Below are 19,958 nucleotides of genomic sequence, written 5' to 3'. Positions count from 1 at the left end.
AATTCAGTCCATAGCATTCTGCCTCTGGCCCTCCAAAATGCATGTCTTTATTGCATGCCAAATACATTCATATCAATGCAACAGCCTCCAAAGTCTTAACTCATTCTAGCATCCACTCTAAAGTCTAAGCCTCATTTAGATATCTAAATTGGTGAGATTTGAGGTATGATTCATCCTGAGACAAAAATCTTTCTCCAGCTATAAACTGATGAAATCAGACAAATTACATGCTTCCAAAATAAAATGCTGGGATGGGCATAGGATAGACAGTCCCATCCCCAAATAGAGATACAGAACATAAAGAAGGCATGATGCCTCCCTAGCAAGTCCAAACCCTAGAAAGACAAATTCCATTAAATCTTAAGACTCCTCTTTGACTGAATGCCCTCCTTCCAGACCCACAGGGGCAAGGTCCTGCCTTTTGGATCCACTGGCATGGTGGTCCTAACCCTCTTGGGCAAGATCCACTCCCAAGGCTCCAGGGACCCCAAACCCCCCTGGCTCTGCAGCATGTCCCCACCTCTGAGACTTTAGGCAGACCGTCTGGCTGGTTGACACCCAGGTGGTGGTCCCACCCTTTGAAACTGAGGAGCAGCCCTAATGATCTGAATCACCTTTGGGGTTATTCTTTACTTTTCTTTGAGAATAGTATATATTCTCAGCCAACCAGCTCATGATCCCGTCCTGTAAGGATCTAAAATGTCCAATAGCCTTCCTTTATTCTGTCCCATTTTTTCTGTTTCCTTTAGTCCCACCTGTCAATAATCTCATCTCTATTACTGGCTTCTGCTGAGATGGCTGATTAAACCCATGAGTCACACCCAGGATCTTTTTATCTAATGGTTGTTCAGCCACACCCTTATTTTCTGTTTAGAACACTCTTTCTCTTTATCTTTTTTTTCAATATGGATAGACTGAGAATTTTCTACACCTCTAAGTTCTTTTTTGTTTAACAGTTCCTCTTTCAATTCATTGCCTTCCTTTTGCATTTTACTATAAGCAATCAGGGAATCACACTGCTCCTTCAACACTTTGTGTAGATATCTCCTTGGTTAAATTTAACTGATGTCATTGCTTATGAAGTCTTCCCGCCACAAAACATAAAACACAATTCAGCCAGTTTTGCCACATTAGAACAAGCGTCACTGTTCCTCCACTTTCCAATAACCTATTCCTCATTCTTTCTGAGACTTCACTAGAATGGCCTTTAATATCTGTATTTCTACCAACATTCTGTTCATGATCATTTATGTATTCTCTAAGAAGATGGACGTTTTCTCTCCATGGCTCCCTTTTCCTTTCTGAGCTCTCTTTGGAATCACATTTAATATCCATATTTCTAGTATGCACCTCAAAACTCTTCCAGCCTCTACCCACTTTCTGAGCTTCTCTGGTGGCTCAGACAGTAAAGAATCCACCTGCAATGCAGGAGACCTAGATTCAGTCCCTGGTTTGGGAAGATCCCCTGGAGGAGGGCATGGCAACCCACTCCAGTATTCTTGCCTGGAGGATCCCTATGGACAAAGGAACCTGGCAGGCTACAGTCCATGGGGTCTCAAAGAGGCACACACACTCCCTAGTTCTAAAATTGCTTCTACGTTTTTAGGTATTTGCTTCTACGTTTTTAGGTATTTTGGTATTTGGTATCCCGCTTCTTGGTGCCAAAATTGGTATTTGTCACCTTGGGTTGTCATAACAAAATACCATTGACTTGGAGGCTGAAACCACAGAAATCTGATTCTCACAGTTCTGGAGACTGAGAAATCCCAAGTGGAGGTGCCAGCCAATTTTTCTGGTGAAGGCCCTTTTCCTGGCTTGCAGATGGTTACATTCTTGCTGTGTCTACACATGGTGGAAAGAGGCAGTAAGCTCTCTAGTGTCACTTCTAAAAGAACACTAATCCTGTCAAATTAGGGCCACTCTTATGACCTCATCTAACCACAGGTACTTCTCAAAGGTCCCATAACCAAATACCATCACTTGGGGATTTGAGCTTTAGCATACAAATTTTGGTGGGACACCATTCAGTCCATAGCATTATGTATGTGATACTAGGTTGGTGCAAGCATAATTATTGTTTCAGACTGTGAATTTGAAATCATTATAACTAGGCTCAAATTCCTCTTTATTAGTCAAAATAGGAACCATTACAATTAACACATTTTGTTTGTTCCTGGCTCCTTCGCTTAGTGTAAAGTTTTTTTGTTTTTTTTTTAATTGGAGTATAGTTGATTTACAATGTTACTTTAGTTTCAGCTGTACAAAATGAACTGGTTATACATATACATATATCCACTCTTTTTTAATTCAGCACATGTTTGCCAATGAGAAATAAGTTTGTTTATTCCTGTAGTGTAAAAATTAGTGTTTCAGGATTTGAGGAATTCTTGAAAAGCATTTTCTGCATCCTGCTGGTTGTGGATTTTGCCTGCAAAAGTTGTCAAGATGCTTGACAAAGTGGTAGTTGGCGAGAGGTCAGGTGAATATGGCAGATGAGGCAAAACTTCATAGTCCAATTCGTTCAGCTTTTGAAGTGTTGGTTGTGTGTGTGGTTGTGTGTCGTTGTGGAAAAGAATTGAGCCCTTTTTCTTGATCAATGCTGGCTGCAGGTATTGCAGTTTTCACTGTGTCTCATTGATTTGCTGAGCATACTTCACAGATGTAAAGGTTTCACCAGGATTCAGAAAGCTGTAGTGGATCAGACCAGCAGCAGACCACCAAACAGTGACCATGACCTATTTTTGGTGCAAGTTTGGCTTTGGAAAGTGCTTTGGAGTTTCTCCTCGGTTCAGCAGCTGAATCGGTCATCACTGGTTGTCTGTGTTGCATAAAATCCACTTTTTGTGGCACATCACCATCTGATCAAGAAATGATTCATTGTTGTTGCATAGAATAAGAGAAGACAACACTTTACAAAATGATGATTGTTTTGCTTTGTGGTCAGCTCATGAGGCACCCAGTTATTGAGCTTTTTCACCTTTCCAATTTGCTTCAGATGCTGAATGACTATCAGTGGTCGACACTGAGTTCTGGGGCAACTTCTGTTGTAATTATAAGAGGATCAACTTTGATGATCCTTTCAACTGGTTGTTGTCACCTTTCGATGGTTGGCCTTTACATTCCTCATCTTCAAGGCTCTCATCTCCTTTGCAAACTTCTTGAACTGTCACTGCAGTGTGTGCTTGTTGGCCGTTCCTGGGCCAAATGTGTTGTTGATGTTGCGAGTTGCCTCTGCTGCTTTATGAACCATTTTGAACCCATATGAGAATTGTTCGAATTTGCTTTTTGTCTAACATCATTTCCCTAGTCTAAAATAAATATGAAATAAACAGCAAGTAATGTCATTAGCAAAAAAACATAAAGCATTAAATGTGCCTTGATTAATATAACCACATTCATTTAAGAATGTATTTTAATGTCAAATGGCAAAGTTCAATAATGCAAAACCACTTACTTTTACACTACCTGATACATGATTCACTTCCGAATTACACTGGTTGGCATTATTTTAATGTGTGTAACCAGGAGAAATTTTTTCTCTTTTGTGGAGTGGGGCTGAGTCAGGATCCACAGTAAACCATTTCCTTATATAGATATTATTATACTACTTAGACTTCTTAAAGAATTTTTGAAAAATTAATTAGTTAATTAATTTTTGGCTGTGCTGGCTCTTCATTGCTGGGTGGACTTTTCTCTAGTGATGGCAAGTGGAGGTTGCTGCAACTCTCTAGTTGTGGTGCAGGAGCCTCTCATTGAGGTGCTTTCCCTTTTTGTGCAGCCACAGGCTCTAGGGTGCAGGCTTCAGTACTGCCTAGATGCTTTAATCATGATTATGTGTAAAAGTGTGTTATTGTTTATCCGTTAACATTGACCTCTTAGAGAAGACCTACAAATATCATGAATTCAATAGTGGAGACAAAATCAGAGTTGGTTTTTATCCTCTAATATGAGAAGGCGATGGCACCCCACTCCAGTACTCTTGCCTGGAAAATCTCATGGATGGAGGAGCCTGGTAGGCTGGTAGGCTGCAGTTCATGAGGTCGCTAAGAGTTGGACACGACTGAGCGACTTCACTTTCACTTTTCACTTTCATACATTAGAGAAGAAAATGGCAACCCACTCCAGTGTTCTTGCCTGGAGAACCCCAGGGACAGAGGAGCCTGGTAGGAGGCCGTCTATGGGGTCGCACAGAGTCGGACACGACTGAAGCGACTTAGCAGCAGCAGCAGCATGAGGTTCTCAGAAGAGTTAAATTCATAGAGTCAGAAAGTATATTGGTAGGTGCCTGTGGCCAGGGCTGGGGAGGAGTGGGGAAGGGGGATGGGGTCTTAGTGTTTAATGGGGACAGAGTTTTAATTTAGGAAGATGAAAAAATCAGGAGATGGGTGTAAATATACTTAGTGCCACTGAACTGTACAATTAAATATGGTTAAAATAGTATATTTTATATTATGTGACTTTTATAAAAATAAAAATAAATTAAAAAATAAAAAACAAAAAGCAGAGCTTATCTTCTCTACTTCTAGCCTGGCCTCTCTACACCCTTTCTCTTGGCTGTTCATAAATACCCCTTATTTCTTTCTCTCTCTCCTGACACACCAGTTAAAACTTCTTTTCTGAAAAAGACTATAGTAAGGCTGTATATTGTCACCCTGCTTATTTAACTTATGTGCAGAATACATCATGAGAAATGCTGTGCTGGAAGAAGCACAACCTGGAATCAAGATTGCCGGGAGAAATATCAATAACCTCAGATATGCAGATGACACACCCTTATGACAGAAAGTGAAGAGGAACTCAAGCCTCTTGATGAAAGTGAAAGAAGAGAGTGAAAAAGTTGGCTTAAAGCTCAACATTCAGAAAACGAAGATCATGGCATCTGGTCCCATCACTTCATGGGAAATAGATGGGGAAACAGTGGAAACAGTGTCAGACTTTATTTTTTGGGGCTTCAAAATCACTGCAGATGGTGACTGCAGCCATGAAATTGAAAGATGCTTACTCCTTGGAAGAAAAGTTATGACCAACCTAGATAGCATATTGGAAAGCAGAGACATTACTTTGCCAACAAAGGTCCGTCTAGTCAAGGCTATGGTTTTTCCAGTGGTCATGTATGGATGTTAGAGTTGGACTGTGAAGAAAGCTGAGCGTCGAAGTATTGATGCTTTTGAACTGTGGTGTTGAAGAAGACTCTTGAGAGTCCCTTGGACTGCAAGGAGATCCAACCAGTCCATTCTAAAGGAGATCAGTCCTGGGTGTTCTTTGGAAGGATGATGCTAAAGCTGAAACTCCAGTACTTTGGCCACCTCATGAGAAGAGTTGACTCATTGGAAAAGACTTTGATGCTGGGAGGGATTGGGGGCAGGAGGAAAAGGGGACGACAGAGGATGAGATGGCTGGATGGTGTCACCGACTTGATGGATGTGAGTTTGAGTGAACTCTGGGAGATGGTAATGGACAGGGAGGCCTGGCGTGCTGTGATTCATGGTGTCGCAAAGAGTCGGACACAACTGAGTGACTGAAGTGAACTGAACAATAATTTACAGAATTTTTAGAATTTAACAAAATTGCCTTTTTATCCACAAAATTTTGCTTTTTAAGCCTGAAATTTTAGGCATTAATGAACAAAAGGACAGTTTGAAAAAAATGAAGGACCAGTCCAAGCATGCTTAAATATCAGACGCAGATGACCTCTAGTCCAGTTAGCAGGTAATGGGCCTGGTTAGCATGGGACTTCCTACCTGCCTTCTGTTTCTGAACCCTTAGACTGTGCATATATGCAATATACTGCTACTGATGGTCTGGTTGATCTCCAGGAACCTGTGACCTACCGCTTCTCTCCGTCCAACCAAAGAGCCAGGAAAGGGGAAGGAAGAAGAGATTTCAACATGGAGAAAGGGAGTGGACAAACGGCCAAGGACCTCACCAAGGTCTCAGCTGAAGTTAAATTCTTCATTTTCCTGTTGCGCTTTGGAAATACAATAAGCAACACATGTGGCTTGTGACTGGAGAAAATTCTCAGAGGACAAGCTATGAAAAGCTTGTCCACCTTTAGCTTCAAAGAAGGGCTCACATTGATTCTTTTCCTCCCAGCCCCACCCTTCTCTTCTAAGAGTTTCTCGTCTGCTTTTCTCTCCTGGGCCGGAGGTTTTTTCATGTGCTACTCACAATATACACTGTAAATTTAGTAAGGGTTTGGTTTAACTTTGGAGTGAATCTAAAGCACAGCTGTTTCCTTTTTCTTGTGCCTTTTCCTCCTCCCCATCAGTTTTTCCCTTAAGTTTGGACATTTACAATTTTAAAAAAATTAGCCAAATATCTGTATTTTACAACCAAAGCTGGTTTTTTAAAACATCAGCTTCATTTTTCTTTACTAAAGAACTGACATACCTGAAAGTTTCAGGACTCTAGCCACTCAGTGATAAATATTATTAAGAAAAATGATTGTTGGACTGTTTTGAATGGGAGTGTAGCTGTGGAATTTTTTTTTTTTTCTTTCCCCTTCACACACCTCAGGAAGGAAAATACATAAACACCCTTTGACTACTCTCTTGAGAAGTACTCCTTTAACCCAGAATAACCCTACACAAGTAAAACCTTTGTGTTTGGCATAGAGTGGATCCTGAGGAGAAGAGGATGTTGAAAAAGACACAGAACAGTGGGCTCTTCTCACAAAGAAATTCTGTACTTTTAGTTTCTTTGCTTTTAGTGTCTCTGAAAGCTATTTACTGAGGGGAGGGAAGGCAGAAAATGTACCCTTTACAGGGGCTGTTTGAATCTCTAAATCTGACTTCAGTTCTAAGGTGAATGACCTGTGTAAATAAAATTAAAATTACCTCAGGTTTCTTTATGCAATGTTCTTCCCTCCTTTCTTTGCCAACAGTTGGCTTCCAGTTTGGGTCATGCTTGTCAGTAAAGCACCAGGTGTGTAGACAGTAAATAGTATCAGAATGCTCTGGGGCTTTTTATACTCTCAGATTCATCAATTCACAACACCTCATGGAAATCAATTTTCATTTGGGGAAACAAAATACATTTTTGATATTGTGATATTTGCTTTTTTTTAAAACATTAGTCCCATGGAACATTGGACTCTATTCAGCATGGAATTCCTGTATTTTCAACTATTGCAAATTTTCTAACTTCCTGCCTTGTCATTATTTCTGATTTAATCTGTCTAAAACTGAATTTATCAACCCTTTCTGGTTCCTCACTGAATTTATTCATTTGCTGAAGAAAAAAATTGAGAGTTTTCTTCTAGTCACTGGGCTCGGTGCTAGGACTACAGTGGTGAAGAGACAGTAAGTCTCAGCCCTTATGGAGTTTCCATCATTCAAATAGGAGAGATCAGATTGTCGTTTAGTTTCTCAGTTGTGTCTGACTCTTTTTGCCACCCAATGGACTGTAGCCCACCAAGCTCCTCTGTCCATGGGATTTCCCAGGCAAGAATACTGGAGTGGGTTGCCATTCTTACTCCAGGGGATCTTCCTGACCCAGGGATTGAACCCACATCTCTTTACATCTCCCTCATTGAAAGGCAGGTTCTTTACCACTAGTGCCACCTGGGAAGCCCTCAGAGATCAGATAGTAAACAATAAATACCTTGATGATTATGTGACTTTGATTGAGACAAGTGCTATGAAGGAGATGCTCTGGTGCTACAAGTGAGTTTAACTGGAGACATTCTAATCTGGGAAGTCAGGAAAGCTTCGTTAATGAAGACGTGTTCAAAGTGAGCTCTCAAGATGATCAAGTGTCCCCTGATGCAGTACTGTGAGTGTGTCCAGGGGAATCAGTAGCTGTGGAAGGTGGTTGTGAGGAGACATATGTTTCCTAAAGAAACTGAGCAAAAGATAGGATTTCTGGAAGAGAATGAAGGGAGAGTGATGTAAAATTTAGTCTGGTGAAGAAGGGCTTGGAGCATGAAGGCCTTTGAGTCATTTGGGAGATTTTAAATTTTGTTCTAAGAGTAATAAAAAGCCATAGAAAGGTTTGAAGCAGGAGAATAACTTAATTTTTAAAGAGTAAAATAGAATAACTAACCACTGTCAGGAGAATGGAAATGGAATCTTGTAGTTAGGATTTTTATTGCATACTTGCCTTTAACTTCTGGTAACAAATCCTCTGCTTGTGGAGAATCCTTTCCCTGTGATGTGGGCAAAATGTGACTCTCCCTCATCCCCCATAACATGGGCTTCCCAGGTGGCTCAGTGTCTGTCAGTCTGTATGCCAATGCAGGAGATGCAGTAGACTAGGGTTCCATCCCTGGGTCGTGAAGATCCCCAGGAGCAGGAACTGGCTACCCACTCTGGTATTCTTGCCTGAGAATCCCACGGAAAGAGGAGCTTGGTGGGCTATAGTCCATGGGGTTGCACACAGCCAGACATGACTGAGCACAGCATCCTCCATTGCAGGTGTGGGCAAATAACCCATCTAAATGTAACTAATCAGAGTTTTTGTTCTCTTGGCCTGAGTGTATGGTTCAGCAGTGGGCAGTGACCCAAGTGAGAGTGACCAGCATCCTCCCTAGGACATCTGCTCAAACTCTCAGGAAAGAGATAATCCTTTTCTCTCTGGATTGTCAGCTCTAAGGGCCAGATCAGATCAGTTCAGTTTAGTCACTCAGTTGTGTTCAACTCTTTGTGACCCCATGGACTGCAGCACACCAGGCTTCCCTGTCCATCATCAACTCGTAGAGCTTGCTCAAACTCATGTCCATTGAGTTGGTGATGCCACCCAACCATCTCATCCTCTGTCATCTCCTCCTCCTGCCTTTGATCTTTCCAGCATCAGGGTCTCTTTCAATGAGTCAGTTCTTCACATCAGGTGGCCAAAGTATTTGAGCTTCAGCTTCAGCATCAGTCCTTCCAATGAATATTCAGGACTGATTTCCTTTAGGATTGACTGGTTTGATCTCCTAGCAGTCCAAGGGACTCTCCACAGTCTTCTCCAATCCACAGTTCAAAAGCATGAAGAGAAGTTAAAGGCAAAGGAAAAAAGGAAAGATAAACCCATCAGGTCAGATCAGCAGGGAAAATATTAGTAACCTTTTCTATTATTTTGGTGGTGGTGGTGGTGGTGGGGGACCTGAGACTGAAACCAACTTAGAGGGAAGTATAACCAAGAGCTGGAGAGAAAAACAGATTCCTGAAAAAATCAGACAAATCTATAGATTCAGTCATGAATAGTTTATTCCCTCTTGGTTAGGTGATGCAATAAATATACTTTCTTTTAAAAAAGTAATCTAGTTTGAGTAGAATTTCTGTCTCTTGCAATTGGAGTCCAGACCAATATAGGAGGTTAGATTAGGTTACATTAGGACATCTGCTCAAACTCTCAGGAAAGAGATAATCCTTTTCTCTCTGGATTGTCAGCTGTAAGGGCCAGATCAGATCAGTTCAGTTCTGTTCAGTTGCTCAGTTGTGTTCAACTCTTTGTGACCCCATGGACTGTAGCACACCAGGCCTCCCAGTACCAACTCCCAGAGTCTACTCAAACTCATGTCCATCAAGTTGGTGATGCCATCCAACAACCTCATCCTCTGTCATCCTCTTCTCCTCCTACCTTCAATCTTTCCCAGCATCAGGGTCTTTTCCAATGAGTCAGCTCTTCTCATCAGGTGGCCGAAGTACTGGAGCTTCAGCTTCAACATCAGTCCTTTCAATGAATATTCAGGATTGATTTCCTTTAGGATGGACTGGTTGGATCTCCTTGCTGTCCAAGAGACTCTCAAGAGTCTTCTCCAAAACCACAGTTCAAAAACATCAATTCTGCAGCACTCAGCTTTCTTTGTAGTCCAACTCTCACATCCATATATGACTACCAGAAAAACTATAGCTCTGACTAAATGGACCTTTGTTGGCAAAGTAATGTCTCTGCTTTTGAATATGCTGTCTAGGTTGGTCATAACTTTTCTTCCAAGGAGCAAGTGTCTTTTAATTTCATGGCTACAGTCTGCAGTGATTTTGGAACCCAAGAAAATAAAGTCTGTTACTGTTTCATTGATTCCCAATCTATTTGCCATGGAGTGATGGGACCAGATGCCGTGATCTTAGTTTTCTGAATGTTGAGCTTTAAGCCAACTCTTTCACTCTCCTCTTTCACTTTCATCAAGAGGCTCTTTAGTTCTTTGCTTTCTGCCACAAGTGTGGTGTCATTTGCATATCTGAGGTTATTGATATTTCTCCTGGCCATCTTGATTCCAGCTTGTGCTTCTTCCAGTCCAGCATTTCTCATGATGTACTCTGCATATCAATTAAATAAGCAGGGTGACAATATACAGCCTTGACATACTCCTTTCCCAATTTGGAACCAGTCTGTTGTTCCATGTCCTGTTCTAACTGTTGCTTCTTGAACTGCATACAGATTTCTCAGGGGGCAGGTCAGGTTGTCTGGTATTCCCATCTCTTTCAGAATTTTCCACAGTTTATTGTGATCCACACAGTCAAAGGCTTTTGCATAGTCAATAAAGCAAAAGTAGATGTTTTTCTGAAACTCTCTTGATTTTTCTATGATCCAACAGATGTTGGCAATTTGATCTCTGGCTCCTCTGCCTTTTCTAATCCAGCTTGAACACCTGGAAGTTCATGGTTCATATACTGTTGAAGCCTGACTTGGAGAATTTTGAGCATTGAATTGAGATTCATTAGGTGGTAGTGATAAAGGTGAGAGATAATGACTAGACTAGTGTGGTCATAATAGAGTTGGAGAGAAGCAAACACATTTGAAATCAGTTTAGGAGATACAGTTGGAAGGATTGAACAATTGATTAGATATGGGGGTGAAGCAAAAAGGGAAGTGTCAAAAATATTGGCCGCTTCTTTGCCTTGCACATCTGAGGATGCCATTCACAGAGATAGGAAACACCCAAGAAAGAATAGTTTTGGGCTAATGGTGAAAGGCAAAACTCTATTAGCCTTTGCCCTGCTTCATTCCGTACTCCAAGGCCAAATTTGCCTGTTACTCCAGGTGTTTCTTGACTTCCTACTTTTGCATTCCAGTTCCCTATAATGAAAAGGACATCTTTTTTGGGTGTTGGTTCTAAAAGATCTTGTAGGTCTTCATAGAACCATTCAACTTGAGTTTCTTCAGTGTTACTGGTTGGGGTGTAGACTTGGAGTACTGTGATACTGAATGGTTTGCCTTGGAAACGAACAGAGATCATTCTGTCGTTTTTGAGATTGCATCCAAGTACTGCATTTCGGACTCTTTTGTTGACCATGATGGCTCCTCCATTTCTTCTAAGGGATTCCTGCCCACAGTAGTAGATATAAGGGTCATCTGAGTTAAGTTCACCCATTCCAGTCCATTTTAGTTCTCTGATTCCTAGAATGTCAATGTTCACTCTTCCATCTCCTATTTGACCACTTCCAATTTGCCTTGATTGATGGACCTAACATTCCAGGTTCCTATGCAATATTGCTCCCTACAGCATCGGACCTTGCTTCTATCACCAGTCACATCCACAAAGTATTTTTTTGCTTTGGCTCCATCCCTTCATTCTTTCTGGAGTTATTTCTCCACTGATCTCCAGTAGCATATTGGGCACCTACTGACCTGGGGAGTTCCTCTTTCAGTATCCTATCATTTTGCCTTTTCATGCTGTTCATGGGGTTCTCAAGGCAAGAATACAGAAGTGGTTTGCCATTCCTTTCCCCAGTGGACCACATTCTGTCAGACCTCTCCACCATGACCCATGGATCTTGGGTGGCCCCACACAGCATGGCTTAGTTTCATTGAGTCAGACAAGGCTATGGTCCATGTGATCAGATTGGCTAGTGTTCTGTGATTATGGTTTCAGTGTGTCTGCCCTATGATGCCCTCTCTCAACACCTTCCATCTTACTTGGGTTTTTCTTACCTTGGACGTGGGGTATCTCTTCACAGCTGCTCCAGCAAAGCACAGCCACTGCTCCTTACCTTGGACGAGGTTGCCCCTCCTGACTTTGAACATGGAGTAGCTCATATGACCATGTATGGTCATAGTAAACACCCTCTTCCAACAACACAAGAGAAGACTCTGCACATGGACATCACCAGATGGTCAACACCAAAATCAGATTGAGTATATTCTTTGCAGCCAAAGATGGAGAAGCTCTATACAGTCAGCAAAAACAAGACTGGGAGCTGACTGTGGCTCAGACCATAAACTCCTTATTGCCAAATTTAGACTTAAATTGAAGAAAGTGGGGAAAACCACTAGACCATTCAGGTATGACCTAAATCAAATCCCTTATTATTATACAGTGGAAGTGAGAAATAGATTTAAGGGACTAGGTCTGATAGACAGAGTGCCTGATGAACTATGGAAGGAGGTTCGTGACACTGTACAGAAGACAGGGGTCAAGACCATCCCCATGGAAAAGAAATGCAAAAAAGCAAAATGGCTGTCTGGGGAGGCCTTGCAAATAGCTGTGAAAAGAAGAGAAGTGAAAAGCAAAGGAGAAAAGGAAAGATATAAGCATCTGACTGCAGAGTTCCAAAGAAGAACAAGGAGAGGTAAGAAAGGCTTCCTCAGTGATCAATGCAAAGAAATAGAGGAAAACAACAGAATGGGAAAGACTAGAGGGCTCTTCAAGAAAATTAGAGATACCAAGGGAACATTTCATGCAAAGATGGGCTTGATAAAGAACAGAAATGGTATGGACCTAACAGAAGCAGAAGATATTAAGAAGAGGTGGCAAGAATACACAGAAGAACCATACAAAAAAGATCTTCATGACCCAGATAATCATGATGGTGTGACCACTGACCTAGAGCCAGACATCCTGGAATGTGAAGTCAAGTGGGCCTTAGAAAGCATCACTACGAACAAAGCTAGTGGAGGTGATGGAATTCCAGTTGAGCTATTTCAAATCCTGAAAGATGCTGCTGTGAAAGTGCTGCACTCAGTATGCCAGCAAATTTGAAAAACCCAGCAGTGGCCACAGGACTGGAAAAGGTCAGTTTTCATTCCAATCCCAAAGAAAGGCAATGCCAAAGAATGCTTGAAATACTGCACCATTGCGCTCATCTCACATGCTAGTAAAGTAATGCTCAAAATTCCCCAAGCCAGGCTTCAGCAATACATGAAGCATGAACTTCCAGATGTTCAAGCTGGTTTTAGAAAAGGCAGAGGAACCGGAGATCAAATTGCCAACATCTGGTGGATCATGGAAAAAGGAGGAGAGTTCCAGAAAAACATCTATTTCTGCTTTATTGACTATGCCAAAGCCTTTGACTGTGTGGATCACAATAAACTGTGGAAAATCCTTCAAGAGATGGGAATACCAGACCACCTGACCTGCCTCTTGAGAAACCTATATGCAGGTCAGGAAGTAACAGTTAGAACAGGACATGGAACAACAGACTGGTTCCAAATAGGAAAAGGAGTTTGTCAAGGCTGTATATTGTCACCCTGCTTATTTAACTTCTATGCAGAGTACATCATGAGAAACACTGGGCTGGAAGAAGCACAAGCTGGAATCAAGATTGCGGGGAGAAATATCAATGATCTCACATATGCAGATGACACCACCCTTATGGCAGAAAGTGAAGAGGAACTAAAAAGTCTCTTGATGAAAGTGAGAGAGGAGAATTAAAAAGTTGGCTTAAAGCTCAACATTCAGAAAACTAAGGTCATGGCATCTGGTCCTATCACTTCATGCAAATAGGTGAAGTAACAGTGGAAACAGTGTCAGACTTTATTTTTCTGGGCTCCAAAATCACTGCAGATGGTGACTGCAGCCATGAAATTAAAAGACGCTTACTTCTTGGAAGAAAAGTTATGACCAACCTAGACAGCATATTCAAAAGCAGAGACATTACTTTGCCAACAAAGGTCTGTCTAGTCAAGGCTATGGTTTTTCCAGTGGTCATGTATGGATGTGAGAATTGAATTATGAAGAAAGCTGAGCACCAAAGAATTGATGCTTTTGAACTGTGGCCTTGGAGAAGACTCTTGAGAATCCCTTGGACTGCAAGGAGATCCAACCAGTCCATCCTAAAGGAGATCAGTCCTGGATGTTCATTGGAAGGAATGATGCTGAAGCTGAAGCTCCAATATTTTGGCCATCCCATGCGAAGAGTTGACTAATTCGAAAAGACCCTGATGCTGAGAGGGATTGGGGGCAGGAGGAGAAGGGGATGACAGAGGATGAGATGGCTGGATGGCATCACCGACTCGATGGACATGAGTTTGGGTAAACTCCGGGAGTTGGTGATGGACATGGAGGCTGGGCGTGCTGTGGTTCATTGGGTCACAAAGAGTTGGACATGATTGAGTGACTGAACTGAACTGAATGGTGAAAGGAGAAATTTAGTTCATTTTTGCTCATGTTGAGTTTAGAGTTCCTGAAAGTCACAGGTCTATTAACGGCACTATCTATCATTCTGCTAATCACTGAGACTTTAAACTATTACCTTCTTTGACATGTCTCACTCTCATTTCTGAAACTCCAGAAAGACCTTAAGGTCTGCATTAAAAAAAATCAGTTTTATTGAAGCATACTTTACCCCTAAAATTGCATACATTGTATATGTACAGCACAATGTGTTGTGATAAATGCTCATATCCATGTAACAATCGACACAATCAAGATACAGAACATTTCCAGCACCCCAAAATATCCTCTGTTCTCTTTCCATATCTGCCACTTGTCCCCCTAATCCTTCATCCCAGGCAAACATCAATCTTCTCTTTATTGCTGTAGATTAAATTTACCTTTCCTAAAATCTTTCATATAGATGGAACTATAGAGTGTGTGCTCTTTTATGTCTGGATCTTCTTACTTAGCATAATTTTTTTTGAGATTCACCAGTTTTATTGTTGAATTATTCCACTGATGGATATACCATAGATTTGTTAATTCACTCTCCTGTTAATGAATATTTGAATTGTTTTTAGTTTTGGGCTTTTAGAAATAAAGGTTCTATGCTATATGCTTGCCATGTACAGGTCTCTGTGTCACTCAGTTTTATTTTTCTTGGGTAAATAGCTAAGGGTTAGATTGCTGAGTCATATGGTAAGAGTATGTTTGTTTATAAGAAATTGCCACTGGTTTCCAAATGGCTGTACCTCCAGCAATGTATGAGAGATCCAGTTGCTTACACATTCTTGTCCATACTTGATATTATTGTTCTTTCTAATTTTAGCTATCATAATGCATGGTATTTCAACTGTGGTTAAATTTGCATTCTCCCGATGATTAATGATGTTGAGTATTTTGCTATTCTTTATTATTATTAAATGAAATGTTTATTTGCTCTTTGTATGTATACTTTGGAGGAGTGTCTGTTCAAATCCTTTCTTTTTAAAAAACACCTTTTTATTTGAAATAATTATGGGCTCATAGGAAGTTACAAAAATAGTATAATAAGTCTGATGTCTTGTCTTAGTTTTCCTATGGTGACATGTTATGTAGTTTATAACATAGTATCAACACTAGGAAATTTACATTGGTATTACTGTTAACAGACTTTATTCAGCTTTCACTTTTAATAAACCTACATTTATGTATGTGGATATGTTGTGTGTGTGCATGCATGCTTGTGTGCTCGGTCGAGTCTGACTTTTGAGTGTAACTAGCTAGGCTCCTCTGACTGGAATTTTCCAGGCAAGAATACTGGAGTGGGTTGCCATTTCCTATACCAGGAGATCATCCTGACCCAGAGGTAGAACCCACGTCTCTTGGATCTCCTGTGTGGGCAGGCAGATTCTTTACCACTGCGCCACCTGGGAATCCTATGTGTGTGTGTGTGTGTGTGTGTGTGGTGTGTTCTATGCAGTTTTATCCTATGCAAAGGTTTGTCCAATTGCTACAATGATCAAGATATGGAACAGTTCTATCACTGCAAAAGGATTCTCTTAAGCACACCCCATTACACACCCCATCTGATCCATTGTCCCTATCCTTTAGTACCAATGTTTGTTTTTTACGATTTTATCACTTTGAAAATATATAAAATCGTATAGTATCCAACTTTTTAAGATTGGCTTTTCCACTCAGCATAATATTTACACACATTGTGTCTCTCAGTAGTTTGATCCTTTTATATTATATGTATAGAATTCCATAATATGATGGATGTATCAGGGTTTTAACATTTACTCGTTGAAAAACATTTGGGCATTTGGGTTGTTCTAATTTTTGGCTATTTGTAAAGATGTGTGAACATTTGTGCACAGATTTTTATGTAAACATGGGTTTTTATTTTAATTTTTGTATAAATGCCCAACAGTGCCGTTTCTGGGTTGTATGGTAAGTGCATGCTTAATTTCAGAAGATGCCAAACTATTTTCCAGAATGGGAGCACCATTTTGTATTCCTGCCAGCAATGTACAGGAAATCCAGTTTCTCTGCATTTTTTGCCAATATTTGATATTATCGTGTTTATTTTCTTTTTTATTTCTTTCCTTCCTTCCTTCCCTCCCTCTAGGACTTTTTGTCTTTTTCTTTCATCTGGCTTAATAGGTATATAGTGATATTGCCACATTCAGAAAACGAAGATCATGGCATCCGGTCCCATCACTTCATGGGAAATAGATGGGGAAACAGTGGAAACAGTGTCAGACTTTATTTTTTTGGGCTCCAAAATCACTGCAGATGGTGACTGCAGCCATGAAATGAAAAGACGCTTACTCCTTGGAAGAAAAGTTATGACCAACCTAGACAGCATATTCAAAAGCAGAGACATTACTTTGCCAACAAAGGTTCATCTAGTCAAGGCTATGGTTTTTCCTGTGGTCATGTATGGATGTGAGAGTTGGACTGTGAAGAAGACTGAGCGACGAAGAATTCATGCTTTTGAACTGTGGTGTTGGAGAAGACTCTTGAGAGTCCCTTGGACTGCAAGGAGATCCAAACCAGTCCATTCTGAAGGAGATCAGTCCTGGGTGTTCATCGGAAGGACTGATGCTGAAGCTGAAACTCCCGTACTTTGGCCACCTGATGTGAAGAGTTGACTCATTGGAAAAGACTCTGATGCTGGGAAGGATTGGGGGCAGGAAGAGAAGGGGATGACAGAGGATGAGATGGTTGGATGGCATCACCAACTCGATGGACATGAGTCTGAGTGAACTCCAGGAGTTGGTGATGGACAGGGAGTCCTGGCATGCTTCGATTCATGGGGTTGCAAAGAGTCGGACACAACTGAGCAACTGAACTGAACTGACCTGTCTTGTTGACTTAAAAATGTTCTTTATACATTTTAAAGGTATGTCTTTTATGAGATATGTTTTTCAAACATTTTCCCCAGCTTGTGGTTTGCCTATTTACCTTCTTAATATCTTTTAAAGAGTAAAGGTTTTCAATTTTGACAAAGTCCAATTTATAATTTTTAATTCTTTTTTGATGATTTTTCCTGTCATATCTAAGAACTCTTTGCTTAATTCAGGGTCAAATGATAGTCTCCTATTTTTTTCCTTATACTTATTTAGTCTTTGTTTTTATCTATATGCCTATGATCCATTTTAAGTTTATTTTGATGCATGCAATGAAGTAAGGATTGAGGTTTGCATTTTTTTCTTGTGGATAGCCAGTCATTTCAATGCCATTCATTAAAGAGATTATCTTTTCCATGCATAATTACTCTAGAAACTTTGTCAAAAATTGACCATATATGTATAAGTCAATTTCTGGACTTTATATTCTGTTTCATTGATCTGTGTGTTTATTCTTTTTTTAATTATTATTTTCTGTATGTTTGTTCTGATGCCAACACCACACTGTCTTGATTTTTCTAGCTTTATAGTATGTCTTAAAACCATGTAGCATAAGCAACTTTGTTTTAATATTCAAAATTGTCTCGGCCTATCTAGTTCCTGTGCATTTCTGTATAAATGAACTAAGATTTTGACTGAGATTGCATTAAATCTATCAGTCAATTTGGGGAGGCTTGACACTTCAGTAATATCGTGTCTTCCAAATCATGAACATGATATGTCTCTCTGTTTATTTAGGTCTTCTTTAAATTTCCTAAACAATATTATGTAGTTTTCATATCAGTCTTTCACAATATGTGTTAAGCTGATTCCTAAATAGTTCATATTTCTTCATGCTACTGTACAATAAATATTATTTGAAAATATTCAGTTTCAAGTTTTTCATTGCTATTATATAGCAGTTGATGTTTAACATATATTCTGTGACGTTACTAAACTCCCTTACGAGCTCATAGGTTTTTTTTTTAGATTTTTAAAGATTTTCTACATAGGTAGTCATATGGTCAGAAAGAGACAGTTCTCTTTCTGCTTTGCTATCTGTAGACTTTTCGTTTCTTTTGCTTTCCTGATTGCACAGGTGGGGACATTCAGTACAATGTTACATAGAAGTGGTGAGATCTGATGCCATTGCCTTTCTCCAGATGTATTTGCTGAGTTCATATTGCTATTACTTTATTAAAATTTTTTGTATTAATATTCATAAGGAATATTAACTAGTAATTTATTTTAATACCTTTGGTTTTTGGTTTCAGGGTAATGCTGACCTTATAAAATGAGTTGGGAAGTGCTCTCTCCCCTGTTTTCTGAAGGACTGTAGGTAGGATTGATATTATGAATTCACCAGTAAAGCCATCTGGATCTGGCATTTTCTTTCTGGGAAGGTTTTCAGTTTTAAATTCAATTCCTTTATTAGAATTATACCTACTCAGATTTTCTGTTTCATTTTTAAGTCCGTTTTGGTAATACGAGTCTTTCAAGGAATTTATCCATTTCATATAAGTTGTTTATTATCAAAAGTTTTGTGTAATTTTCCTATTACGTTTTCAATGTCTGTACCATCTGTAGTGAGTCTTCTGTTTTGTTTCTGATACAGTTAATTTCTGTGTTCTTTGTTAATTTCCTGATTAACTAAGCAAGAGGTTTGTAATTTTTTCTTTTCAAATAATTGTATTTCCCCAATTTTTAGTCTCTATTTCTTTGACTTTCCCTGTTGTTTATTTTCTATTTATCAGTTTGATTTTTCCTGTTTCTTCTTTCCTTTTACTATGATTTTAATTGCAGTATTTTTACTTGATTAATGAGATTGGAAATTAGAACGTCACATTGGACCTTACTTCTATAAATTTAAAGCTGTAGATTTCTCTCCAAGCACTGCATTGTTGGCATCACACTATTTTAAAAACTTGAAGTATAATTCATATACATTGGAATTTACCCCTTTGAAGCATGTAAATCAGTTGTTTTTAGTAAATTCACAAGGTTGAACAGTCATCACCACAATCTAATGCCAGAGTACTTCATTACTCCAAGAAGGTTCCCTATGCCTGTTGCTGCTGCTCCTGCTGTGTCGCTTCAGTCTTGGCCGACTCTGTGTGACCCCATAGACGGCAGCCCACCAGGCTCCCCCGTCCCTGGGATTCTCCAGGCAAGAACACTGGAGTGGGTTGCTATTTCCTTCTCCAATGCATGAAAGTGAAAAGTGAAAGTGAAGTCTCTCAGTCGTGTCCAACTCTTAGCGACCCCATGGACTGCAGCCTACCAGGCTCCTCCGTCCATGGGATTTTCCAGGCAAGAGTACTGGAGTGGGGTGCCATCTGTTAGTGGTCACTTTTATTTCCACCTTTCCTCTGGCAAACGCTAATCAATTGGGCAGCATTTTGTTTACTATTCATCAACTGATGTACATTTTGATTGTATCCTCTGATTGTATCCTGACTTTTATCAGTAATGCTTCCATGAACATTCATATACAAGTTTTTGTTTGATCATAGGTTTTCAGTTCTCCTGAGTATATACCCAGAAGTGGAATTGCTGAGTCATATGATAGCTCTATGTTTAGTATTTTGAAGAAACCACCAAACTGCTTTCCACAGTGCCTGCACAATTTTGCATTTCCACCCCCCTCAATTAATCTGTATTTGCTCTAATATAAGTTATTTACATTTTTTATTATAGCCATCCTAGTGTGTATGATGGAGAAGGCAATGGCAACCCACTCCAGTACTCCTGCCTGGAAAATCCCATGGAGGGAGGGGCCT

General features: G+C 40.1%; 1 long non-coding RNA gene across 1 annotated transcript in view; it reads left to right on the top strand.

Moving 5' to 3' along the window:
- LOC133247998 (uncharacterized) overlaps positions 1-18,065 on the top strand; it is a 46,362-nt gene extending 28,297 nt beyond the window's left edge. The window contains exon 2 of the long non-coding RNA XR_009736587.1: positions 16,416-18,065. This is a non-coding gene — a long non-coding RNA (uncharacterized LOC133247998). The remainder of the gene's footprint in view (positions 1-16,415) is intronic.
- The last annotated feature ends 1,893 nt before the right edge of the window (positions 18,066-19,958 follow it).

The sequence above is a fragment of the Bos javanicus genome, chromosome 5 (genome assembly GCF_032452875.1).
Source record: "Bos javanicus breed banteng chromosome 5, ARS-OSU_banteng_1.0, whole genome shotgun sequence".
In the NCBI taxonomy this organism is placed as follows: Eukaryota; Metazoa; Chordata; class Mammalia; order Artiodactyla; family Bovidae; genus Bos; species Bos javanicus.
This window is presented reverse-complemented; position numbering and strand designations above follow the sequence as displayed.